Below are 16,699 nucleotides of genomic sequence, written 5' to 3'. Positions count from 1 at the left end.
CTTTTCCAGAACGCACAGATTGTCAGTCCGTCCCTGTTGACATCAAACGATAGTTTGGACATTATCTTCACTGACAACATGTCTAAGGTAGGATAACAATAATTACATAATATACGTTGTTTCATAGCTTTATCATTACTTTGTATTGGGCGCTATACAAATGGGTGGGGTTACTGCGTTGCGTGGACAGGCTGTACCTACTGTAATCACGTGTGCTATCTTGTTAGCTAGCCTAAAGCTATCAGCAACGCGATCTACTAACATGATACTAACATAACATGAATTACAACATGGGTTTCTGATTTCATGACTAGTAATTGACTATGTTTAGCAGGTGTTTGTTTTTCAACGTTTTGGTAAAACAATTTGATATTTTATGGCTCCTTGTAGAACAAGATCTAAACATCCTACTAGGCTATAACATACAAAGTTTCTGAAAATTATATTAATTTTTATAGTCGAAGCGTACGATAGTCTATATTCATCATACTTTATTAATTTACTAGAATACATGGTTGATATCCATCAAAAGCTGAGCAGTTAACTTGAGATAACTTCCTTGTGTCCAGATATGTAGCATTTATTGATATGTAATATCTGGCAATTATTTATTATGCACAATGCTGTACCAGGACCGAGCCATAGGGGGAAACACGTCTTCTTAGTTTCCCGCCATACATGTAAATATGAGGCGGAGATTTATTAAATATGCACACTGCAGTACCAAGACCCGGCTCAGGGGGCAAATCCGAACACACACCCTCACACTCCAACACTGGTAAAACCACCTTCTGGGGTCACAAGTAAGGAGCTAAGAAATTTGCACAGGCTATATTAGCATGCTATTTCCTATCAGTTCCAATGGGCATCCTTATGGGGACACAGATTTTGTCCCCAGTTGGTCATCGTGTCCCCACATGGAAGGTAAAAAAACACATCCATGTCCCCAAGAGGTAGCAAAAACACACACACGCACACACACACACACACACACACACACACACACACACACACACATATATATATATATATATATATATATATATACACACATACATACATATATGAGTGTTCGTAAAAGCAACAATACAAAATCTTAAACTATATAAGTGCCACTTTGTCCCACTATTATGTGCAGGCCTGGCATTTTGCACTGAGCTATAGAACTACAAAATGAATTTTAAATTAGCAATATCATCATTGAATGACATTTTGAATTATGTAGTGATCTAATTCTATCCACCAAGCAATTGTATGTGAATGTGTGAGACTTATGGTCATGGTTATAGGGAAATAACAAGAAGAACAAAGTGCAGTAAACGGTAAAACTGTTTGCACTACAAACCAGTACGTTCATAATTAAGACAATACATAATAACATGGTAAGATACAGCAGTTTGCAACAGTAAACAGCAAAACAAGCTGTTTGTACAGCCAATATAGCTGGAATGACACCGAACGCCAGACACATTACATTTACAAATAGCCGCGCCCCCTCTTACAGAAAAAAATAAGGGTCATATGTTTATTCATATGTTTATTTATGTAACGTAAGCGTGTGACTTTTAATTCGTGACGTCCTTTCATGGGCGTGCGCGCGGACCAGATGGAGTTGCCATGGAAACGGAGTGCAACCCTGCAAATGTCACGAGGAAACACCCGGTTTCTCGCTGATTTCACTGTTTTCAGGTGAGTTAAGTCCATAAAATCACACAAATATTACTTATAACTGTTGTTGACACTTCTCTTATTTGTATTTGACTCGCTTCTGTTGTTTATTAACTTTATAGGAATGGTTTATTGTCTTCGAAAAAGTCCGTTAGCATTTCTACCGTTTTCAGACGACGTATCGTCAGGTATGATAACTCTATTGTTCTCTTATTTATGAAAGTTTAGGCTTTTAATCAAATCTTCATCTGTAGATGATAGCTTTTGACTGTTTTGTTGGTAATCTTTCAATGGATGATTGGAAATTGCTTAATTTATTTAATCTTAACATTTACACTTTACTGTTTATCGATGACGTCACGTTATCAAGGAGCGCGATAATTGGCAGAAAACTAAAGTTGTTTTGATCTTTTATGGTAAACATAAAACTGTTCTCCGATTTCAAGAGTGACAAAATAATAAACCTGGAACTGCAGACTAAATATTGTTGGCTCTGTGTCAAATTGCTTGTTTTGTTCCTAGATTCTTCAGTGCTGATGGCCTGCTGCATCCAGCAGAGTCGGAGTGAACCTACTGTAAGACAACATCTCCAAGATGCTATTGACCACAAGACTAGTACAGTAAGTCAAACCTCAAATATACAGTACACTAGTGTTCAAAAGCTTGAAGTTGATACAATTTGTAATAATTATCTTCTGCTCACCTCTGTAGTAATTATTTGATTGAAATATGTAAAAAGAGTAATATTGTGAAATATTATTACAATTTAAAATAGCTGTTTTCTATGTGAATACATTATAAACTAATTTATTCCTGTGATGTGCAGCTGTATTTTCAGCATCATTCCTCCAGTATTAAGTATTCAAACTTATTATCAGCGTTGAAACAGTTGTGCTGCTTCATTTTTTTTGTGGAAACCGTGATGCATTTTATTTTTCAGGATTCACAGATGAATACAAAGTTCAAAAGACCTGCATTTATTTATGCATTTAGCAGACGCTTTTATCCAAAGCGACTTACAGTGCATTCAGGCTATCAGTTTTTACATATCATGTGTTCCCAGGGAATCGAACCCCCAACCTTGCGCTTGCTTGCTAACACAGTGCTCTACCAGTTGAGCTACAGGAACACTATTTGAAACAGATGATTTTGAACAATTTGATGCATGTAACACTAACATTCAAATGTTTGGATTCTATGTAACAACGAATCCAACAAAAAAAATTCAGCACGTCTGTATTTTAACATTGATCATAATCAGAAATGTGCAGTAAATCATCATATTAGAATGATTTCTGAAGATGTGTCACTGAAGACTGGAGTAATGATGCTGAAAATTCAGCTTTGATCAAAGGAATAAATGACATTTTAACAATATTCACATAGAAAATAGTTGTTTTGAATTGTAATAGTCACAGTGTTACTATTTTACTGTAATTTGATTCAATAAATGGAGCCGTGGTGAGCCTAAGAGATTTTTTATAAAGGCATAAAATATCTTACAGACCCCAAGCTCTTAAATGGTTGTGTAAATTACAGTTATGATGTTCCTCCCAGTTAAATTTTATTAAAATGTATTAAATGTTACTCTGGCATATGTAGTCCATTCTATAGAGACTGTGTCTGTTCCCCAAAAACAGACAAAAAATTATATGTTTATTAAGGGATCTAGAAAAATTATTTCAGTTTAAAACTACTAGATTAAAACTAGTACTCAATGTACTCCATTGATGAAATAGTAAAAAGTGCACATTGCCTGAAATGATATGAACAGCAGCTATGCTAATCTTTCTCCCTTTGCCTTCCTGTTTCTGCAAATGTCCATCTCAGGGTTATTAGAAACTGCACAGCACAGGACTTGCAGGACTTGTGAGGACTTCAGATGATACCAGTACTCAAAAGACCTTAGATGATGGCAACTATAGATGGACATACAAACTACCGCCACTGCAAAAAAGGTAATGTCAATTTGAAAGAGCTGTGTCACAGTATCAAGGGCTCCCTTATCAGTTCTGCTTTCAGTACTGGAGAGTAAAAGATAAATTTTTTCTTATGTTTTTATTAGTACATATACGTTATCTTGCACATTTTATCTCCCCAACAGATTCTAATTTGAAAGAAGTTTATAATACATGTCGCTACTCCCAATTCAGAAGACTGAATCAGCCTGTGTATCTGAATGTTTCTCATACTCACTCCTCTCTGCTGCATCTGAATTTGGGATTTTCCTTAGCTGTCAGTTATAAACATCAAAATTAAAAGAAATAAACATTTGAAATGTATCAGTCTGTGTGTAATGAATAAATATTATACAAGTTTCACTTTTTGAATGGAATTAGTGAAATAAATCAACTTTTTGATGATATTCTAATTATATGACCAGCACCTGTATATCATTGCTCTTTTGTTGATTTTGATTGCCTCCATTGTCCTCATTTGTAAGTTGCTTTGGATAAAAGTGTCTGCTAAATGTAAATGTAATGTTAATGTGTATTTAACTATATTTATATTTATCTGTATTTTTTTATTTTGTAATAATGTAAATGAATTTGTTTTATATCTATACATGCAGTTGTATTCATGTATGTATATTTATTTGTCTAATTTTTATATTTTAATAAAGCAGTTTAGACTACATGAGTGTTTTCTTTATTCTGGATTAATTACATATTCTTTTGTGTCTAGAAAGGGTATCTAACCCAGAAGTCAGCCACAACTGGGACGGATCTGGGCCACATCTCAGAAATGGCGTGGTTAACATCTGGGCCAGGTGTCGCCCATGCCATTTGTGAGATGTGGCATGGATCTGGTACGGTTGTGGCTGACTTCTGTCAGACAAAACTGGGCCAGATCAGGCCCAGATGTCACCCACACCATTTCTGAGATGTGGCCCAGATCTGGTTCAGTTGTGGCTGACATATGTCAGCCAGACTCAGGTTGAGTCATCGCCGTCATTCCGCGCGGTATGTGGGCCAGAAGAATATGGGAGATGTGGGCCAGAACTGGGCCACATGTCATTTGCTATCTGGGACATATTGTGGGAGCGGGCGGGAGTGTAACATACATTGCGGGAGCGGGCGGTAATGGTCAGAAATTCGGCGGGAGCGGGATGAAGAAAACAGTCCCGCGCAGGGCTCTAATTTGGACTGCGAGTGTGTGCAGTTTACATTGTAGAACAAAACGTAACTGTATATTGTCAAGTTATGTTTACCATAGGCTTTATTCGTTCATAAATTGAAAAATTATAAAACCCCACCGGAAATTCTTGAAGGAACCCGTGGCAAATTACAATTCCTGGTTCTGACTTCATAGTTCCCGCACTCTATTGTGGTGGCGATGAATAGTGTATTACCTAATCAAATGCATATTTCCGTCTATGTGCCATAAACTGTTTGGATGAGGAACATGGTAGACTCTCCTGGCGATGGCACTACTCCATCTGCGTGCAGCTGCAGTTGGATCGATTTGGGTAAGAGCTTCTCAGACCCTACGTCGCTGGACAAACAGCCCTTCTGCAAGTAGCAGTCCTCTCATGATCTAAGAAATACACATTATTTTGACAGAATGGATGCAGAATAATGAATGAGACTTTCCTTTGCCTGACTCACCTCACTTCCTGTGTTGGGATAGAGACTGTGAAGTCTTCTCACATGCTGTGTAAGTTCTTCCTCGGTCATTTGTGTTTGCAGTTTTCGTATAGGAATTCCGAACAGTTTGGTTTTCCTATAAATAAATGAAGTCAAGCAACCAAGAATCTTGGCCATCTGCTTAACGGTGTGTCCTTGTTTCATTAGAAACTCTATTTGCTGCTTTGAAACATTAATGGAAGGTCTTCCACATATACCTAGAGCACATAAGGAAACAAAGAACAGTTGAACAACAATTAACAGACACTGCTGTCAATGAATGGATTAGCAATGAGTGAAACTGGAAATTTGTAAGTTAGCATGTAAGTGCACTTCATTGTAGTTGTAAAAAAGTTGTGTGAGTCCACACGCCCTGCACACACTGTGCATCCTCCATATCATTAAAGTAAAAAATGAAAGATTTTTTCCATGCATGTCAGCTTATAACCAAACAAAATGTTTTTATCTATGTTTATGTACGATACTATTTAAATAAATAATCCAATTAATTCATTTTAATTCCCATTTCGTTTCCAACTGGAGATATTTCCAAAAACTCCAATGGAAAGTTAATGGAACTTTTCCGCCCTTTTGCAACACTAGTTACCGGTATACACAAAAATGTAAAAGTGCTCAGAGATCAGCTTAATAAATAAATAAATACTGAAAACACCATAATGGATTTAAAAGCAATGGGCGATATATATATATATATATATATATATATATATATATATATATATATATATATATATATATATATATATATATATATATATTCGTCTTTATCGCCGTCTTGGTCCATTAATAAGGCATTTTCTTTCTCTGTGAATAAAACGCATAACGTGCGACTTAGCGGTTTAGGGTTAGTGCTCCATGTAAATGTTATCAATTAACAGAATGCACATTTTAATAACTAGAGAGAACAAAACTTTTACTCACCTGAGTATACACGCCCAGCAGAGTAGGCCTGGTCTTGATCTACAGTTTGCGCCAGCAAATTCCTCTTTAGGTCGATGAGCGAGTCTTTAAGTTCATTAGCTGTCTCTGTTCTTGACAGCCTGGCAACTCTTGAAAGATTTCTGAGACATGCCTTGTGGTGTATTTTGCCGGTTCTCCCAAGGATCAAACTCAGTCAGGGATTTTTCTCTCAGAAGAAAAGACTTTATTTTAAGCAAAACAAAGTCGAGAGCTTGTTGCAAGAAGTTCTCTCGAATGCTAGGTTGCATCTCATGATATACCCTATACAGGGCGGTTCCACATGGTAAAACTTTTCCTTTAGATTACACTTTACCTAAGTCCCTAAGGAGGGGAGCTCCTTAATGTATGTCTAACCATATGTTATTCATTAGCCCTGTACATTCCTGCACGTAACCATATTCCTTTCTCTCCATTACCTATAGGATTATAATGGAAAAACAACTAGCAACAAAAATGGCTAGATTCACATTGATTATTCTGGATTGATTAAAATCTTACTAATAAAAATCTTCTACATATTCTCCCCTTTGAGACTTAATAAGTCTCACATTTGATTATTTTTATCCAGAGTGCTACTCCATAATCCAGTCATATTAGTTACACTACCTAGTGACTAAATAAGTCACATTGTATTATCACCAGTGACTAGATTATGAAATTCCACTCTGAGGGACTACTGGACCAAACATCTCTCTCCTACTTTGACAAGGAGTGAGTAAAAGATCCAGTCTCCCTAACCCCTCTTTTAATAGTAAACATTGTTAAAAACATGAATGTGCAATTGGTTCAGCATATGCCTGGTTCTCACAGTTTTGTATAAAAGGCATAAAAATACATACACATACAAATACAAATCACATCACACATTGAATATCACAAGATTATAAGAGTTGATCTTCATCTTAGATACCTTATGTATAAATTTCCCATTATTTTGATATCTTTGAATTTAATTTGCTTAACTGTGGCTTTGACTAGTGACCTCAATATAGGAAGTATACAGTAAAATAGTAAATATCCTGTCATTAATGCCATTCCTAAAAACTTTCCCAATTTAGTTATAAACTATGCTCCACATGCTCCTAACTGTAAATTAAACCAGTCTTACATTTTATTATCTTTTCCAACATTTTCTTTATCTACCATTCTTAGCCTTTTCAATTTGATCAGTTCTTCATTAAATGCTCCCTTCTATAAATACAGCATTTTCCCCAAACATAACACATACTTTTCCTTCTTCAATTCACAAATCTTGAGCTTTTCTATTTTGCTCCTTTCATTCTATTTGTTGCATCCAATTGCTCTATTTTCCCTTCAAATCTTCCTACATCCATATTTCCCTTCTCATAACCTTCAAATTCTTCATCTACCATTACTTAAAATTCTCTTTCCACCTTTTCTTTTCTATTTGTTGGCTCATATCTGCTCCCAAGTATTTTGATCGCAGTAGCAGTCCCATCATTCTCTCATTCCATCTTCACCAGGGAGACTCTTTGCGAGTCGTTGCAATGGTCTTTCCCTCGTTGGCAAGGGTGGGTCGTTACTAGCACGCCCTTCATCCCTCACTTCATGCTGTGTGTAGTGGTTGAAGCTGGTTGGGGTATTTTAAGGTTAGAGATGTGAACTCAGGTGTTACTCTGTAACCATTTTGCTGATTAATGCAAGGCTCTCTTGAGATCATTTCTGCACCCTCACTGGTTCTCTTTGATGGGGCGAAGCATTCCTTGGCCTTACTAGAACTGCTGTCACCTGTAAATGGAAAACTTAAGAATTTTTTGTTAGTGTTATCAAGCATGCTAATTTGTTCATCTTGCCAGTCGTCCTTCTTGGTGTGACCTGTGGAAATGTAATGTGGGTTGAGGGCTGTCTTGGCCCCTTTTTGAGTTTTCACAATTTCAGTGCTGTCTTTACTATTTTTTAATTCCTTTTAATTTTATTCTCAACAATTTGCTTATTTAGTTATCTTTTTATTTTGTAAACTGAGTTCCACTATATCACTGGATAATTTATCTAGGCCTATGTTGCTCAGTAGCATAGGCCTTTTGCCCTGGAAAACACTCAATCCACTGCATTTATTTTAACAGTCAGAAAGATAATATTTCATCCTTTTGACACAATCAGCTCCATCATGATATGCTGAAAAGAAAGTTAGATGTGGGGTGGACAGAGCAAGCTTGCTTTGCTCTGCCTTCCCATGTTATACGCTGCGCATGTGTGGCACTGTTTTTCTTTCTGCCACAACAAGGACCTAGGTACTGACCAGGAAGCTTAACCAAATACATCCATGGTCATTATTTGTCTGGGCATAAATTTGCCCTGTGGGCCCACATTCAAATTTGTATACAGCTGTTTGGGCAAATTGATTGAATTGCCTCAGTGTCTCGTCAGACACTTCCTTTCATGCCATACAACACCATCATTCATACTTTTTCACACACTTTCACTCCCCCCCCCCCCCTTTTTTTTTTTTTTTTTTTTTTTTTTGTTTGTTTTTGTTTTTGTTTTTGTTTAGAATATTAGGCCTAGGCATTGGGCATTTGAGAGAGCCAATTATCATTTCTCAAATGTCATGTGTTTGTCTAATTTAAAGTTTAGTCAAATACTTTTTTGTTATTGCTCATGAGCGACTCTGAGAAGAGGATTGGAGATCTCTGTAAATCTTGGATCCATGACCATCTACATTTCCATTTTGTTATCCCCAGTGATGACAGTATATGTGATTTCATGATTTTGGATCTTTGGAATAATCTTTTATTCATTATTTTATTCAGTTTTACCTTAGAAAATTACCTTAAAACAAAATGGAGTGACCAATATTTCTATTTTCTCAACAATATATATTTTTCTATTGTTCATCAAGATACCCTTTTTCATTTTATTTATTTATTCTCTTCTTTCCCAAAGAGCTCATCATTGTTGTCAAGTATTTAGTTGTGCATTTTCCCCTAGTTGTTTAATGAAGCTGTCTTACTATGCCAAATCCAGCTCCATGTTTATCTGATTGGTGAGTCAAGTACTCACTTCTGTCTGTCACAATATTATTTTTTCTTTAAGACATGAGGCTGGACTGGTACCTATTGAAAAGCAGATTGAGAAAGTTAGTTAAAACACAGAATTTAAGGAAGTGCTGTGAGACCAGTGAATAATCAAGATTAAAACATAATAAATAAAATAATGAAATAAAATAATTAACATTTGAAGCAGTCTCTATAGTGTTCATTGAATATGCAGGACCTGTGCACTGAAGGGATGGAAGTCTTTCTGGTCAGATCATCAGCCTGGGCTGTTGTACTGGGTCATCAGTCTGTGATGGCACTCAAAGACCTGATGTTGTGGTGTACGGTCTCCGTTGTTTCTCTGCTTCTTCTCAGTCTGGCTTCTGGTTGCTTTCTGTCAGAGTTTTGCATTTCATAATGTTCTTTTCAACCTCAGGAAAAGTCTCAAGTGAAAGATTCACCTTTTCCTGCTTTAATTCAGTCTTCTCCTTGCTGAAGTGTGTTCTTCTCTTTCAAGAGGGGAGGGGAACATCCATCGGCCCCTCCCTCTTCTTCTCTCTGCAGCTGTGTTTGCTGCTTTGCCATTCCTCGACAGACTCCATTTCATTGCTTTCCTTTGTCAAGGCACTGTTCCAGAAGTCATCTGAAATTTGAACACTCAGAGACTGCATTAATCAAATGTACCTATGTAACTTCTGAACAAATTGTTTCTGAGCAATCAGCTCTTTTCTAATTTTCTCTTTTCAACCTCTTCTTTCAGTGGTCCCTTAATAAAAACTAAATCATCTGGTTGAAAACAGCAGTTCTCTTATTCTTTGTTAGTAAAGCAAGTTCTTCATTGCAGGAAAATGGCAAGCATTTTTTCTTCTTTGCAAAATGCAGAAATCAGCTACCTTTATTATCTAAGTATACTGCAATAAAATAAAATAAACCTTTTTTTTATATCAGCATGACATGCATATGGTAAAATAAAGACTTCAATCATATTTTTTCTTCGATATTTGCATACATGATTCAGAATAATCTGGTATTTGTGAATTAATGTTTCCTAACCAACATAAAATAATTCATATTGTTGTAAATAAAATAATTAAATTTAATTCTCTAAGCAACTAGTTCCCTTCCTATTGTAAAATGCCTATAGCTTTTGAATCAAAATGTCTATTAACTTGGTCACCCAATCTTGCTTTCATTCCACATTGCACAAGTTATTTCTTTTATTTTTACATTTACACAAGCCCAATCTCTGAAACTCTGTAATGGATTAACTTTCATACTGTCCCAGGGATAACAAGAAACAAATTCTAGATGTCTTCACGTATTAAAAAAAGTTTTAAGCACGTGCATCTTTTAAATTTATCTATTAATAAAAGTTGTTCAATAATAAATGCATATCTTATTTTAATTAATTTATTATTATTTCTATATTCCACCATATCTGCCATTTCTATATTAGTCCATTTCTTGGAACTTTTGTATTTATTTTTCTCTAAAACAACCTTCATACAGTTGACTTTATTGTTTTAGGGCTCCTGCATTCCTTTCTCAACACCAGTCTCTGTAACCTGATCACTCCCAAGTGATGGTCCAGGAGGGGAGAGCACCTCTTGCTCCCCCCATGTAATACAACTTTACTGTGGAAACGTCCTCCTTTGTTCTCACTCCCACTACACTGGGCTCAGAAAATTTTCTCCCCTTTCACACAGACATCCTAAATGCAAAAATCTATTATAGATCTTGGTTCAAACTTTATTGATGCTATTTTCCTAAACCCATTCACACTTTCTGCACTCTTTATTGAGCCAGAGTGCTTATTCTTGCATACTTTTTCCCTTTATCTAAGGGATAATCAGTCATTAATTGTCCTTTTATTATCAAGGCTCATCATACATTCATCCCTCTCAAGTGGATACTAGCTGCGTCCAACTCCACCCAGCCACCCTGAAGTGACGGTCCAAGAATGGTGCGCAACTTTTACCCACCCAACACGGAATTTCTTTGTTTACACATTCATTCAGTCCGGACACAGATACATTCACACAACAAAACACAGCTCTTCCTAGAGCTCGCTCTACCTAGAGCATCCTTAAGGGCCCATCTATTCAGTCCTTCGAGAATTTCACTTATACATTCTCAAAGCGGTATCCATGGGACTTTTCCTCGCGATTCCTTAACTAATCTGCTTATCCGTTTATCACTGTCCTACCTGGCACAGCTATCCAATAAACACAGACCACAGCATGCCATGTCTTTCTGCCTACACCATATTTGTCTTAAATCGAGGTTGCCTTTCAAGGCCTTCCCATTAATAACCCAAATATGTGCATGCAGTTATTTCTTCTGGAGTAAAACCCCTTTTTCAATTTAGATATCATATTATTTTTCTAAATTTGGAAGAGCAGATTTTAAGTGTCCTTACCACTCAGAGCTGACCAGTCAACAACACACACTAATTATATAAGCAAAAATGCTTACCTTATTCTATGGTGGCCACCACGGTGTGTGTGTTGCTCATCAGTCAGCTCAAGAGCAGTCGTCCACTCTGCTCCTTTCCAGTCCCATCTGGGGTGCCAAATCTGTGGTGTATTTTGCCGGTTCTCCCAAGGATCAAACTCAGTCAGGGATTTTTCTCTCAGAAGAAAAGACTTTATTTTAAGCAAAACAAAGTCGAGAGCTTGTTGCAAGAAGTTCTCTCGAATGCTAGGTTGCATCTCATGATATACCCTATACAGGGCGGTTCCACATGGTAAAACTTTTCCTTTAGATTACACTTTACCTAAGTCCCTAAGGAGGGGAGCTCCTTAATGTATGTCTAACCATATGTTATTCATTAGCCCTGTACATTCCTGCACGTAACCATATTCCTTTCTCTCCATTACCTATAGGATTATAATGGAAAAACAACTAGCAACAAAAATGGCTAGATTCACATTGATTATTCTGGATTGATTAAAATCTTACTAATAAAAATCTTCTACAGCCTCTATGGCATGTAGATGTTGTTGACCACAAAAGCCATTGTGGTACGCTCTTTCAATGGCATAACATTGCCTTTCAATTTGCCTCAAAACCTCCTCTGCCATTTTATTCACAGTTCATCCCAGTTCTGCAGCACGTAAAAACGTCACGCTCTTATTTGAATATTTATAAGCAGTCGTCATTAAATTATGCACATATCCAAAAAGGAATTCATGATATCTAAAATATCAATTTATACAAGTGATAATGCAATTTTAACATGTAACAATTAAGTTAAAGATATCAATAATTAAGTGTATTACTAGTTGTAATTTCATTTTTGATATGATAAACGCATTTCTGCATTTCTGATGACGTCATTTGTGATATCAAGAATACGTGTCGTTACTAGTGAAAATGTAATTGTTGATATCAAGAATTAAATTGTTGATATCAACAATTCAATTGTTGATATCATGAATCGACGTTGGTACTAGTAACCGTGTGATTACTGATATCAAAAATAAAGGTCTTTACTAGTAAGAATTGTATTTCTGATATGTGAAGTCGGAATTTCAACTAGTAAGAAAGCAATTCTTGATATCAACAATTACATTTGAATGGAAGCCTATGGTGACATTTAAATAGTGAAAATACAATTCCTGATATCAAGAATTAAAATTGTTACTAGTGGAAATTGAATTGTTGATATCAAAAATAGCAATTGTAACTAGTAGAAATATAACTCCTGATATGAAAAATGTACATTGTTACTAGTGAAAATTGAATTATTGATATCAAGAATTAACATTGTTACTAGTGGAAATTGAATTGTTGATATCAAAAATAGCAATTGTTACTAGTAGAAATCTAATTCCTGATATCAAGAATCAACATTTTAACTAGTGAAAATCGAAATGTTGATATCAAGAATTTACATTGTTACTAGTGACAATTAAATTGTTGATATCAAGAATTAAATTGTTGATATCAAGAATCGACGTCTGTACTAGTAACCACGTGATTACTGACATCAAAAATAAAGGAGATCATGAATATTAATGCGATTTTCCAACACCCCTCGTTCTAGCGTCAGCATTGGCCAAAGATGGCAGAAGAACTTCCACATGCAGAAACGGCTCCTCCTTTATTTATTTGTGTTGTTTTGAAACTTGAAAATTATATAACCGCTGGATTCATTTTTGTAAATTGATGCTGTTTCTTTTTTTTGGCCACCAAGTCCTTCGGATAATTAAAAGGAAAAATGAACAAGGCATTCATTTAGTTTTAAAAATAACTTCATGTCCTTTGTTCAGGGTTTTCTTTTTGGTTTTATTACACTTTCTTCTAATAGCCTACATCAAATAAAAAAAAAATACAACCAAAAGCAAAAATATAACAGGTAATAATGCATCATACAAACATTTTACTGGACTTTATTATTATTATTATTTGGAATATCGTTGGCTACATGAATGATAAATAAATTTACACTGTTATACAAGCTGTACACTCACTACTTTATATTGTAGCAAAGTGTCATTTCTTCAGTGTTGTCACATGAAAACGTACAATAAAATATTTACAAAAATGTGAGGGGTGTGTACTTCTGTGAGATACTGTATATTTAATCAAGATTGTTTTATTGGGGTAAATGATCTACAAGCATTAAACATATTTCTATGACACTAATAATGTTAAACTACTGTCGCTACACTACGGTTAACTTATACACATTTATTGCATTTATTTTCAATAAATAAATCCTAATTATCTGGCTCCCTCTCGTGGTAATCTATCTAAACGTAATATCATAGCCTTCATCTTCCACTTGAAATTGGCTGATAGTTTAGAATTTGATTTTGGCAGGGGCTATTTGAATACAGTGAATTATATTTACACTTAGTGAAAATAGCATATTTTATTAGCAATAGATTGTATTTACCCTATTTAATAATATGAGTATTTCTTACAGTAATAGTAGTTTGATGCTGTTTGTGCTACATAGTGCAAGTAGTGGCCAATATGTGCACCTCATTATTGTAGTAGGCTACATTATAAAACAGTATAGGCTACAATAATAACATATTGAGTGTAAATTACAATTTTTATTCACAAATGATTAAATCGACACCGCCCCTTCAACTAGCCCTAGCATTACACAATATCCACGTTATTTTCCAGTTTTCGATAATTTCGTTGAGTTTTATTGAAAATATATGCCTTTCGATGTGATGGGGACGTGAAAAGGGTGAAGAAACAGATCGGCAGAAGGCGGAATCAAACCGGGTCCGTCACGTCAAAAAATCAATTGCTTCATGCTTTACCATCTGCACCACAGAACACACAACAAACCTAGTGTCTCTGTATATTATTCTTTAACACTACCACACGTTGGTAGGCGGGGTTACATAACCTGTGCCAAAATAAAAACAAAATAATTATAAAAAATAGCCTACAGGAGCGTATTATTTTCATGAGAGGGCAATCGAATGTGCCCATTCTCTGTTGGACTCTTTACCTTGTCCTCTATCCGACATAAACATTCATAAAGGGTTGGACTCGGTTCATTGATATGCACATATCCAAAAAGGAATTAATGATATCTTAAATTACAATTTTTACTAGTGAAAAATGCAATTTTAACATGTAAGAATTAAGTTACTGATATCAAGAATTAAGTGTATTACTAGTTGTAATTTCATTGTTGATATGATAAACTTTTTTCTGCGAGTGATGATGTCATTGTTGATATCAAGAATACGTGTTGTTACTAGTGGAAATGTAATTGTTGATATCAAAAATTCAATTATTAATATCAACAATTAAATTGTTGTTATCAAGAATTAAATTGTTGATATCAACAATTCACATGTTTAAATGTTAAAACGGCGCCAAAACTATTACAGATATCAAAATGCATTTGTTACTAGTTACAATTCTAAATTCACATATCAGCTTTGTATTTCTTACTAGTAAAAATATAATTTTTGATATCAACAATGACATTTTTACTAGTAAAAATGTGAATTCTTGATATCAACAATTTAGTTGTTACTAGTTGAAATGTTAATTCTTGATATCAAAAATGTAATTGTTACTAGTGACACTGTTCATTTCTGATATCTGAAAATGTATTTCTGATATCAACAATTGGGAGGGTAATTTCTGATATCTAAAATGGCTTTCTTACTAGTAACAATTACATTCATGATATCAGAAATGAACATTGGCACTAGTGACTAGAGATGTTCCGATACCCTTTTTCTCTTCCCGATACCGATTCCGATACCTGGGCTCAGGGTATCGGCCGATACCGAGTACTGATCCGATACCTGGGTGTGTATCTGTATATACAGCTGTATATACTACTAGCCCTGTGTAAATTGCTAGAATTCTTTTTATGGTGTGCTTCAGACAGATCCCTCAATAAAACATGAACAAATACATGGTGAACTACTGTATTTATTACAGTATTTTTATTATCTAACATGAATTTGACAGTATTATTTATTTTCATATGCAAAAAAGAACTTCAAATGCAGCCAAAAATCTAACACCGCAAACTAAAAAAGGTATTTAAGTTTTACAATATAACTGTATAAAAAACTGCAACAAATAAGTCTAGGAATATAAAAAAAGATCTATTAATCAGATAATCTCTTTACAACAAAACAAGTAAAAAACAAGCAACCATCTAGGCATAATTATTATTATTATAGAGACGTATTATTATTACTGTAGGCTACAACAGTAGCTTTATATATTGTCAATTTACTCATGTAAACCAAACATTTATTTTAATGGGCTGCCATGAAGATCTTTGAGTGTCTGTGTTTATGATATGACAGTATTCTCAAATGAAACGGTAAATTCTCATGAAGTGACGGTTTATGCGTTCGTGTCCTCATGACACACAGCAGAGACTACAAAACAGCGAGCTCTCGCGCATCTGTGCCAGTCACCCACAGAGATGTAGATTTTGCGGGAGTAATATTTAAATAGTATTTTGCAGTTTAATATTCACAGACACTAGTATATATTCGGCTACTGTCTGGAGCCCTGCGCTTTGACTTACACGGAAGCGACTGAACGCAGCTGCCGGTACTGAATATACTTGAGAGTCTGTAACTACCGGTACTACAGAGACATACTGCTAACCACTGATCTATAATATAGAAGCGGCTTCACTGTCTTTTGGCAGTTTAGAATGTGATGAGTGATCCAGTCATATATAGATCAGGGCTGCTAACGCGTTTTCATTTCTTCTTCGCTACTCTAAACAGGGGTTGCTTGTGGCAACACAGCACAACTTCCTGTGTTTTCAATGCATTTTGAGCAGCGAAGAAGAACCGTGCAGCAGTTAGGCAAAGCTTGCGGTCATAACTAGGTATTTTTTAAGAAAATGGTATCGGATCGGTATATGGGTTCATGTACTCGCCGATGCCGATGCCAGAATTTGTTGTGGTA

Source organism: Carassius auratus, chromosome 28 (assembly GCF_003368295.1).
Source record: "Carassius auratus strain Wakin chromosome 28, ASM336829v1, whole genome shotgun sequence".
NCBI lineage: Eukaryota > Metazoa > Chordata > Actinopteri > Cypriniformes > Cyprinidae > Carassius > Carassius auratus.
Note: the sequence above shows the minus strand (reverse complement) of the source record.